Genomic DNA, 12,182 nt, shown 5'->3' on the forward strand with positions numbered 1-12,182 from the left:
CTCGCTCAATTGGGATCGAAACTAAATTATAAGAAACAAACTTTTATAAACATTCTTTTATAAAGCTTTATAACCACTTAAGCTACTATGAGACAATGTCCACTGTTAAAAGCGCTCGAGAAATAAAACTGATTTGGATTGAAGCTATCATGATTTTAAGACTCACTCAAAAAGAAGACAAAACTTCAGTTCAAATGTTATAGATTTGTATTGATTTATCCCTAATCCCTATTTAGTCAGCCAGAGGTGATAGTGGTGAGGAAAACCTTGCGAGGAACCTTGAGAGGAACCTGAGAAAAAGCGAACAGTGTCTAGGTGACATCGGATAGTGGGATTGTAAATCAGTTCGCTCTATAACTATATGCTAAATGATAAAAAGAAAGCACGATCAAATTCATGTCACGATGAAATTCAATTTAGTTTGAGATCTATTTTAATGAAGAGTGTGGAATCTTTAACAGCTACGTCTCTCGGTTGTTCATGTGGAGCCATTCTCAAGTGGGAATCAGGTTGGATCAGGCCAGTCAGGAGAGCAGAAGTCATCAGGTTCACTGGTCATCGCTTAACCATGGTCATTGTGACATCACCAAGATGGCTGGATGGTGATTGGCTGACCTACATGGTAACTGCATGAAGGAGCAGGTATACTGTAAGTGTTCTCTGTAAAACTTCTTTGTTGTAGGAGTTTTTTTTTTTTTTTTGCAGCTAAACTGCTTCAGGCCACTGCATCGTCTCCTGTGGCTAATGTACGCTAGTTTGAAAAACAGTGGACCAGTCAGCAAATTGTCAAAACGCCCCACTTTTACTCCACCCAATTACTGCGAATAAATTGATCACCATAAAGCAGGCGTGCAAATGGCGGCCGTCGAGGCGACTCGATTCCGTGATGGTCTTTCCCTTTTACATTTGTCTGACTAAACATTTTGGACACAAACCCAGGAGTGTTACCTCACCGCTCGGCTCGAACATTACAAAACCCTGAAGATTCTCGACTCTTTTTTTTTTTTTAGGTTAGGTCAAAATGTCTGGTGTGGGACTACGTGGCCTCCTGTCTCTAAATATATTACGGTGCACTCTGCCGGTGGCATGTTAACCTCTATTAAATCCAAAGTGCTGACGCTGGGGAAGAACCTTGTTCACTGACGACCCTGATTTATTATTTTTTTCTCACTTCTGTTTTTAGACATAATGCTGATTTCTTTCACCTCATTCTCAATGTTTAACTTTACAAATAGTCTTGCTAACAATGACTTTTAGAACACGATATACTGTGTGTGTGTGTGTGTGTGTGTGTGTGTGTGTGTGTGTGTGTGTGTGTGTGTGTATAAATATATATATATATATACAGTGAGGAAAATAAGTATTTGAACACCCTGCTATTTTGCAAGTTCTCCCACTTAGAAATCATGGAGGGGTCTGAAATTGTCATCGTAGGTGCATGTCCACTGTGAGAGACATAATCTAAAAAAAAAATCCAGAAATCACAATGTATGATTTTTTAACTATTTATTTGTATGATACAGCTGCAAATAAGTATTTGAACACCTGAGAAAGTCAATGTTAATATTTGGTACAGGAGCCTTTGTTTGCAATTACAGAGGTCAAACGTTTCCTGTAGTTTTTCACCAGGTTTGCACACACTGCAGGAGGGATTTTGGCCCACCCCTCCACACAGATCTTCTCTAGATCAGTCAGGTTTCTGGCCTGTCGCTGAGAAACACGGAGTTTGAGCTCCCTCCAAAGATTTTCTATTGGGTTTAGGTCTGGAGACTGGCTAGGCCACGCCAGAACCTTAATATGCTTCTTACAGAGCCACTCCTTGGTTATCCTGGCTGTGTGCTTTGGGTCATTGTCATGTTGGAAGACCCAGCCTCGACCCATCTTCAATGCTCTAACTGAGGGAAGAGGTTGTTCCCCAAAATCTCGCAATACATGGCCCCATTCATCGTCTCATGGTGTAGTCGCCCTGTCCCATGTGCAGAAAAACACCCCCAAAGCATGATGCTACCACCCCCATGCTTCACAGTAGGGATGGTGTTCTTGGGATGGTACTCATCATTCTTCTTCTTCCAAACACGTTTAGTGGAATTATGACCCAAAAGTTCTATTTTGGTCTCATCTGACCACATGACTTTCTCCCATGACTCCTCTGGATCATCCGAATGGTCATTGGCCAACTTAAGACGTGCCTGGACATGTGCTGGTTTAAGCAGGGGAACCTTCCGTGCCATGCATGATTTCAAACCATGACGTCTTAGTGTATTACCAACAGTAACCTTGGAAACGGTGGTCCCAGCTCTTTTCAGGTCATTGACCAGCTCCTCCCGTGTAGTTCTGGGCTGATTTCTCACCTTCCTTAGGATCATTGAGACCCCACGAGGTGAGATCTTGCATGGAGCCCCAGTCCGAGGGAGATTGACAGTCATGTTTAGCTTCTTCCATTTTCTAATGATTGCTCCAACAGTGGACCTTTTTTCACCAAGCTGTTTGGCAATTTCCCCGTAGCCCTTTCCAGCCTTGTGGAGGTGTACAATTTTGTCTCTAGTGTCTTTGGACAGCTCTTTGGTCTTCACCATGTTAGTAGTTGGATTCTTACTGATTGTATGGGGTGGACAGGTGTCTTTATGCAGCAAACGACCTCAAACAGGTGCATCTAATTTAAGATAATAAATGTAGTGGAGGTGGACATTTTAAAGGCAGACTAACAGGTCTTTGAGGGTCAGAATTCTAGCTGATAGACAGGTGTACAAATACTTATTTGCAGCTGTATCATACAAATAAATAGTTTAAAAATCATATATTGTGATTTCTGGATTTTTCTTTTTAGATTATGTCTCTCACAGTAGACATGCACATACGATGACAATTTCAGACCCCTCCATGATTTCTAAGTGGGAGAACTTGCAAATTAGCAGGGTGTTCAAATACTTATTTTCCTCACTGTATATATATATATATATATATATATATATATATATATATATATATATATATATATATATATATATATATATATATATAATATATATATATCAATGTCTGTTTACGTTAGTGATTCTATCCAATCAGATTTCAGCCTCTACATAATGTGTTGCTATTGTTTAAACAATCGGATTTCCAATTGGTGACACAGGGGGGCCATCTAGCAGGTGTCCAATAATGCCGGCATTTTCACATCATTTGAATAGAAGGTCAGAGAGCGCACTAGCCGGAGCTTGCAAACCGCTTCTGTAGCAAACTGCACAAGCTGAAATATCCGTTTGGATTTTTTTGTGGATTTATTTAAAATTCCACAATGACTGCCAGAGGTGCAGAAATCGATTCGGTCGCACTTGTTCACAAGAAAAGATGGACATCGCGAGAAAAGGTCGGTCATAACAGTAGAGAACGGTTGTTAAGCTTATTTTCTGAAATGTTTATATTTTTATGGGTTTTTTTCTGTACTAAACACTTTGTTTTAAACCCCCCAAAAAAACCACCGAAAAATGCAAGGAATCCCAGGTTGATTGCTATTGATGACGTATGCAGGCGGTGCAGCTGCGGCTACAGTGAAAGGAGACGTGTTGAATTGTGCTCATTGGGTTTCTTGCTTTAGTGATGACATTCATTCTTACTGTATGAGATTCCTGTCCGTAAAGCAGCTGTTTTACTGCGTTTCTAATGATGGTAGTAAGAGGGTGATTGGTTCAGGCAGGACACCACTAAAGGTCTAGGTTTCAGAAGTTGATTATTTGCCACCCTGAAGTGTTCGATTCCTGTTTCACTACGGCCAATAATAAATTTTTTTTTGCCAGAATTGATGTGATGCTTCACTACATATACTTAAGTCAACTAATGCAGGTATGTCATCTTCATGGCAAAAAAAAAGAAATCTAATAAATCATGACACCTGATGTATCTTTGTAATAAGCCTTTCAAAGGGCTTACATTGAGTACATTGGTGTATGTGTAATTCTACCTTATTCAACCTTTATGCTCTTACTCTTTGATGTCCCTTATATTAAATGCCCCAAAGCCCTATAAAGCCTTATGAACATATGATTTTTTTTTCAATGCACATTAATAAGTTGAACATGCCATAAATGCCTTGTGTAGTGTACTCTGTGATAAAAGCATTATTGCACATCCTTATGTCAATTAACATTGGTGTTATGTCAATTTGACATAAGACTGTCAACTATTTATTTAGACGTCATAAAGGTTTCGTTTAGAGACTCAGAGAGTTTTTTTTATGATGTCATAATGCATCCCTATGGCAGGTATACCTACTGTCCCAGAAGTACATCATATCTAAACATATAATATATGAACATATAATAGAGTAATTTTTTTTTTTAAGTTCTGGTAAACTCCATTCCTTGCACCTTTTAACCTCCACCCATTAGGGGGAGCTAGGGTTTTTTTTCCACAGGAAGTGGTATCCTTTTTGAGGGGGAGATTAAGATGAGAAAAGCATGGGTTTATGGGCTTATGGTAGCCTTGTTATACTGAAGAACTCAAGAGAAACATTGTGTTTCTTCTTAAGGTTTATTCATTAGTTATTAACATTGTCAACATTCTATAGTTAAGTGAAAGATTGTTTTTTTTTCTCTTCATTTCGTCCTGAAATCAATAATCTTGCTATGATTGGAATGAAAATCTGAATGGTCATTTTTCTTTTTTTATTGTAAAGTTCTGGTAAAATTACACTCTTGATATCACCCAAATAAGGATGGGTTCCCCTTTTGAGTTCTCTCAAGGTTTCCTCCTCATAAGATCTAAGGGAGTTTTTCCTTGCCACAGTCACCACGGCTGCTCATCAGGGATAAACACACACCATTCACCATCACTGTTAAATTCTTTAAAGCTGTTTAGAGACAATGTCTGTTGTGAAAAGCGCTATAGAAATAAACTTGACTTGACTAATGTTGCTTTTGAGTACATGTGATTGGATTCCCTGGTGTTATAGATAAAGCTAAAGCTAAATATAAGCATTACAGTACTGTAGAAGGGTCCGACGGTACTCTTTTTTTTTTTTAGATGCCATGAACATCCGTCTAATTGCATAATAAAAACGGTGATAAGATCAAGTGTTTCAATTATCATATAACCCGTGTTCACATGAGATTTATAGGAAAGTAATTATGAAGTATTTCATCCGAACCAACAAAGATAAGACTATTAAACCCTAACCTTGGATCGCCATGACCATTTAAATGTCATTGACTGAGCTAGACGAGTATAAGGATTCAAGTCTCCAGCGTTTCATGCCCGCGCACAGATAACCCGTCCTGAAGCTTTATTCTGCACTTTGAACTTCATCGGCCGATAAAAACACGCCCAGCCTATATTCGTTCCTCGTCACCTACGAAGCTCCTTATTTTCCATTCCCGGGCAAAAAAAAAAAATAACATGCCGAAATCCCATTCGCCAATCCTCTTATCTAGCGACAACATGTGCGACGGCAACAGAAACTCATAAATCAGAAGCGAGATGGAGACGATAAGGACAAAGCCCTTCTTTTTCTCATGCCCCTGCCAGATTGGGTTTTTCTGCTGTTTATTTGACCCCAGTGTTGGATTTCTCTTCATTGTGCCCAGGATTTAAAATATTCATGACTCATAAACAAGCTTCTCTGGCTGAGTGAGCGAGAACGACAGACAGCGACAGAAGCGTGACAAAAGATTTGCAGAGCTTCTGAAAAATGAGGAAATAGGGCCTTTGTCGCAAGTTGCTTTGCTTCGTAAATAACCTTTTCCTATGAATGAATAGAGAGAAATCCCTCTTATTTATTTCGGATTATTAGGTCAATTTATTTTGGTAGCCAGTGCATAATCTTTATGATAAATAGACTTGGAAATGGAGGAATAACATAAAAAAACGCAGCCTGGGCCTCGGACCTTGTGATTTCCTGTCAGATTTTATTCGGTCTGTTGTTTTGTTTTGTTTTGTTTTATTCGACTTTTTGCCGGTGATGCAGTCACTGGGATCTCGAGGCAACTTGAAAAGTCTTAGGTTTATTTTGGGATTGTAGAGAGGTTATGAAGAGTTGATGTGCTTACAGAATGTGTTTCTGCCAGAGAAAAAAAAGGAAATTTGTAGGAAAAACTTGTGACTTTGCACAACTTCAACCATGGAAGTTAATGAGCTTTTTTTTTTTTTTTTTTTTTTTGGTACATCAAGAGCATTTCAATCCAATTCTCATAAATCTAAAAAAAATAAATAAAGAAATAAAGAAATGACAAACTTTTATTAGCGTGATCTTTTTTATGAAATGCATTTTTTTTTTTAAGTGTTACCCCAAAAGACGCATACAAACTAGACTTCATCTTTTTAGGCCCAATCTTGATTTTCTACATTTCTTCATTTCCTGGCCAACCAAAAAATATGATCCTTGCTCCATCAATGAAAGAGACAGTTGCTATGAAGCTTACAGGAGCAACAAAGTTCAAGGGGGAGCCCAAGGGGTGAGTGACACTCTCTATGAGGCTACAGCTGGGAGTGATTTTAAGTATAGCAAAGAGGCAGAGTGATGTCATCATCCGAGCAGGTAGGTTAAGGGAGCACTTTAACCAAGCAGAATGCTGGAGTTATACCCTCATCCAAATCAATAGGGGTGGAGAAATATCCCAGGCAGAGCAAGGAGACAGAGGAATGTCAATTTCAGGATCTGTCCTAACACTATCTGCTTTAACTTCAGGCTGACTGATGTCCTCTGCAGGCAAAGCAGCATCCTTATTTAAGTAGATTGGCAGAACGATGTCCTCAGCAGGGCAGAGTGGCAGAGCAACTTCCTTATCCAAGCAGAGGGGCAGAACAATGTCCTCAGTAGGGCAGAGTGGCAGAACGTCTTCCTTATCCAAGAAGAGGGGCAGAATGATGTCCTCAGTAGGGCAGAGTGGCAGAATGTCTTCCTTATCCAAGCAAAGGGGCAGAATGATGTCCTCAGCAGGGAAGAGTGTCAAAGCGACTTCCTTATCCAAGCAGAGGGGCAGAACAATATCCTCAGCAGGGCAGAGTGGCAGAATAATGTCCTCAGCAGGGCAGAGCGACTTCCTAATCCAGGCAGAGGGGCAGAACAATGTACCCAGCAGGACTGAGTGGCAGAGTGACATCCTTAATTGAATACTTCGCGTAAGTATCAACGATAGGGTTACAACGATGCTCATTGCTAGGATGTTTTTTTATTTCAATTCAAAATGTAATGGCATTTTGCTTTAGAGTACATATACATGGACCAGGATCAAGAAATTGTTTGACTTCATTTATAAGACAGATCTCTTCTAAAATGTGCCATGAAACAAAATCTCTGAACTGAAACTTCAGTAAAACTTAGAGGATATTTTTAAGTCTATAGCTACTTTCTTGAAAACCCATTAACCAGGTGCAGGCCATGCCACCTCCTGCAGAGCATCTGATGATGTCTCCTATACCCAATGGCTATTTGTTAAGCCTGGCCTTTGGCGGGTTGCTTTTCCGGTAATTGGCTAACCAAGCAAACTGGCCACAAAGGCTCCGGGTTCCAGTATGAGGGATTAAACCATGCAGACTCCATTGGAGTCTCCAGAAAGCGCTGCGATGGATCTCAGCAATCGGTAATTGAATTCCTTATGCCGGTGCGAGTCAAGAGTGAGTAACAAACAGAGCTGGCGGTCTAAAAGTCATCAATTTTAAACCGAGCCAGAGATTGAGACGGTAAGTGAATCGATACTGCATTTCTGTGGCGTGATGAACCCATAACCTGTCCGAGGGGTTTTGGAAAAGGGAAATTTGATTGGTGAAGAGGGAGTTAGGAGAGCATTGTGTAGAGGTACTCTTCGTCCGAGCAGGGCTTGATGAGGTGTTTATCCTTGGCCTAGCTGAAAATACCCATTGTACTGAGCATGACAGTCACCTCTGAGCGGAAAAAAAAAACAAAACGTGGATTTTGATAGAACGTCCATCTTGCAGTGCCGAAGGTGATTTCGAGCGCTCAGCGGGGAATCTCTTACGCTGAAGTTAAATTCAGTCCGACGTGTCAGATATCATTTTTGCTGATGCCTTGTGACATGGACAATGTCAAACAAAGGTTTATTTTATATGATCGACTCGAAAATGCTGTTTCGACTGTTGTTCATGCAAAAAAGGATTTTGGATGGCAGATGATGGAGTTAAATTTTCTGAATTGCAAATAATCACTTGAGGTTATGAGCTGGTGAAGATATAACGTAGAATGAAGCCTTTTTCTTGAAATTAACCACTTTAAACTAGTACAATATTATACTACTACTATAGGTTTTTTCATGTATTATGTTTTGGTTTACATTCATCAATAAGAGTGGACTCGAACTTTTGGAGCAAACGATCCTGAATAAACGCACCGATTCATATTCCGAAAAACGTCTTTGCATACAGTATGTCAGGGTTGATTGAGGTTGTTAACGAACAAGAGGAGGAATATTTGTCTTTTATGGACTTTTATTGCTGAGCCCTCAACGGATGATCCGCTGTGGCGACCCCTAATGGGAGAAGCCGAAAGAAAAAGAAGCTGATGATTGCTGAACCCTGAACACTAGTGAAAAAATGGAAACTAAAAATGACACTTTGTTGAAACGTTGTTGGTGCGTTTGAATGCGATCCAGGTCTTTTTTTTATATTGTAAAATTTCACCATATGAATCATACTAACAAGAAAGTTGTATAAATCAAGCTGGTTTTGCGTAACCTACGTCTTGGCACATGTTTGGCAATTAGGAGGTATAAGCTTAGTGGTCAAGAAAAAAAAAATTGGATGACTCCTCTTTATCCAGAATGCTTTTTAAAGCTCCATAAATAAATTAATTCCAATAAGTAATGGAGAGTGTGTTAGAGAAGTGAAGAAAAGAGTGCAGGCAGGGTGGAGTGGGTGGAGAAGAGTGATAGCAGGAGTGATTTGTGATAGAAGAGTATCTGTGAGAGTGAAAGGGAAAGTTTATAGGACTGTGGTGAGACCTGAGATGTTGTATGGTTTAAAGACAGTGGCACTGAGTAAAAGACAGGAGGCGGAGCTGGAGGTAGCAGGGCTGAAGATGTTGAGATTTTTGTTGGGAGTGATGAAGATGAACAGGATTAGAAATGAGTTTATTAGAGGGACAGCGCATGTAGGACGTTTTGGAGACGAGGTGAGGGAGGTGAGATTAAAATGGTTTGGACATGTACAGAGGAGGGACACCGGGTATATCAGTAGGAGAATGCTGAGGATGGAGCCACCAGGAAGGAGGAAAAGAGGAAGACCAAGGAGGAGGTTTATGGGTTTTAATCAGAAATAGAATTAAATGCCCAATAAGCAGATCCCCAACACATCTACGTGCATGAACTTTGACTATATTTTCAATAATTTATATATGTATATGTAACTGCATTTACAGGAATCAATTGATAAAAGAATGCACGATGACTTCATTAGATGAACTACTCAATTCTGTTTCCTGTACTGTACATACCCTATGGAGATTTTGCGATGCTCTGCTCGTGCGCCTCCAGTAGAAAATGAACGAATTACTCTTTGAGACGACTCGTTCTTCCGAGTCACATTAAAGACTCGCTCAAAATTAACGAACCGTTCTTCGGAAACGAGCCTGGAAGAATGTTTACCTTGTACCCGGAGAGTTGGTGGGACCAGTGGAGCAGTGTGTAACGATCAAAGGGTGGTGCAGAGAAAAAGGGGTGCTGGTTCTTTTTCGTTTTTGTAGCGAAGCGACAGGAACCAAGTGGAGAAAACCATAGTCTGGGGAATACTATATATTATAAGAAATACTAGGTATAACCTGACCCTAAGATCGGTATGTGCTTCTTTTCGAACATCCCATTCCACATCCATACCCCATTTGCCCTTATAATAACCTCCGCTCTTCTGGGAAGATGTTCCACCAAATTTTATGAAGATTTGGTGTCGCATTCATTCAGCCACTGACTAACTGACAGTAAAGTAAAGGACTGGGGTGCATCAGGGTTTTTACATTCATTCAAAAGATATTTAATAGCAGGTGATCTTCCACATCTTCCAACCAGTGTAACACGTCTTCACGGAGATGGCTTAGCAAGAAAACAGAAAAGGGAACGTTTCATGCTACCATTCTTTCTTTCGGCTTCTCCCATCAGGGGGCGCCACAGCAGACCATCCACATGTTTGATTTGGCACATGTTTTTACGCTGGATGCCCTTCTTAACACAACCCTCCCCATTTATCCGGGCTTTGGACCGACACTAAGGATTGTGCAACCCTAATGGCTGGGGTTGGTTCCCTGACCGGCTACCATATCTGAAGATATTCTGTACAATTGTGTGCCTCGAACTTAGTGGTAACATTTTGAGGATGGACCTCATGGAAAAGTGAAAAAGTCCGGCATCCCAATACTTTGTCTTTATAGTGTATATTTGACTGTACTCAGTATTTTCACTTGATTTTTTTTTTTTTACAAAATGCATTAGCCACAGTAGCTAAAATAGTTAGCCAATGAAAATTCGCTTCTTTACGGTTTTATATAAAGCACGTTTTTATCTACAATATGTCAGAATCCAAACAAAAACGGAGGCAGCAACAACACTATACTCTTCTCGCTCGCTTAACGTTAACGCGTCAAACGGTGCTGCGGTTTATGCTCTTCAAAAAGCCGTAGTAGCTCCTGCTCGGCTTCGATTGAATCGTTAAACCAATCCACATCGCTGCCATTCACTGTCATCCGTTTATTAACTCGACTCCACACGCAAGGCTTACATCACACGCTATCAGTCCGTTAGCAGCATATTGAAAAGTGGGGCTACAGAAACCAGAGAATCGTATCGCCATTAAAAAAAACGGCGTCATATATCTGTAAATCTATTTGGTATTCATTCTCCAGGTCGAGATGATTTAAATCGCATTTCCTCCCTTTTTTTTTTTTTTTACTCGTTAATGCGATCTCGCTCTCTCGCTCTCTCCTCTCCTCTTCTTTCGCTCTTACACTTTTCCTCTCAATGCCAGGTGATCTAATATCTGAAAATGGACATTAATTAATCTTTTTCTCTCTGTGTGCTGAGGGTGTAAAAGGGGGGGGGGGGGGCGATTTGGAGAGTGGAGTGGGTGGGGGGGTGACTCCCAGGTCCGTAATTACATTTATAGAAAAATGCATCCAAGCGTGGAGGATGGGCAGAAAGCTATTCATTTGAAATGCATCGCTGGAGACGGGTGCAAGCGACGGAGACGCGAGGAGAGCGCAGGATGCCGTGGAAGAAAAAAAAAACAGCCAGATGAATGCTTGATGATGGGATTGTAATGATGTTAGTGCAAAAATCTTGTGTGTTTAAAAAGATTTTGTGTTTTTTTTTTTTATATATATATATTAAATAGATTTTAATTTGCAGAAAGATGTTGGCACTTATTTTGAAACTCGGGCGTTTTTTGAAGTGCGTCAGGTGGAAAATAAAGATGGGAAACATCTGCATTACGATTGCTACATCCTTCGGAAAACCTTTATAGCTTTTGTCTTAGACAAAGTTTAGCGAAAGTGGGTGCGATCATATGGATTGTTCTCCGACGATCATCATGCGCGAGTTGCTGAATGGTTTTGACATTTTTGGGGGTTGAGCTCGTTGAAGGTCTTCCTGAGCTCGTTGAAGGTCTCCCTGAGCTTTTATCATCGATGTTCTTCTGCTCTCGAAGCCGCTCAAAACATCTTGAATGACTCGTTGCAGCATCGATGTACGCCAAAGGTATCTTCGGCAGATTTGCCCAGTTTCATGCAGAATTTCACATGTTCGCTCTTTGTTATGACTTGCTTCCCATGAGGGAATTGCAGACGTGGTAACGCACGTGGTCAGAACAGCACCAGTTAGCACCATTAGTCTCGCAATGTATTGATACCGTCTGGTACGTTAGAGCTAGCATTAGAGACTCTCAAAACACCTGTAATGAAAAAGTGAGTGAGCCTATGAGCTTGCATTGCTACTGTGTAACTCTATAAATACTACATTTAGACTCGATCCTTTTTGCTCACTCGTTTACTTGTTCACTAATCCCTATAATCCCTGGCACTTGAGTTCAGTATATGAGAAGAAGGGAGCAAAAACGAATGAAGGAATTCGGACAAAATCCTGCATCAGAGAATAGAAACTGTTGTAAATGTTACACCTACCTTTTTTTTTTTAGTACACCCGAAATAAAAGTGCATTGTGGGTATAAACGAGGGTTCAAATGTAGGGAATGAA

This window comes from Silurus aristotelis (genome assembly GCF_946808225.1).
Source record: "Silurus aristotelis genome assembly, chromosome: 27".
Lineage (NCBI taxonomy): Eukaryota > Metazoa > Chordata > Actinopteri > Siluriformes > Siluridae > Silurus > Silurus aristotelis.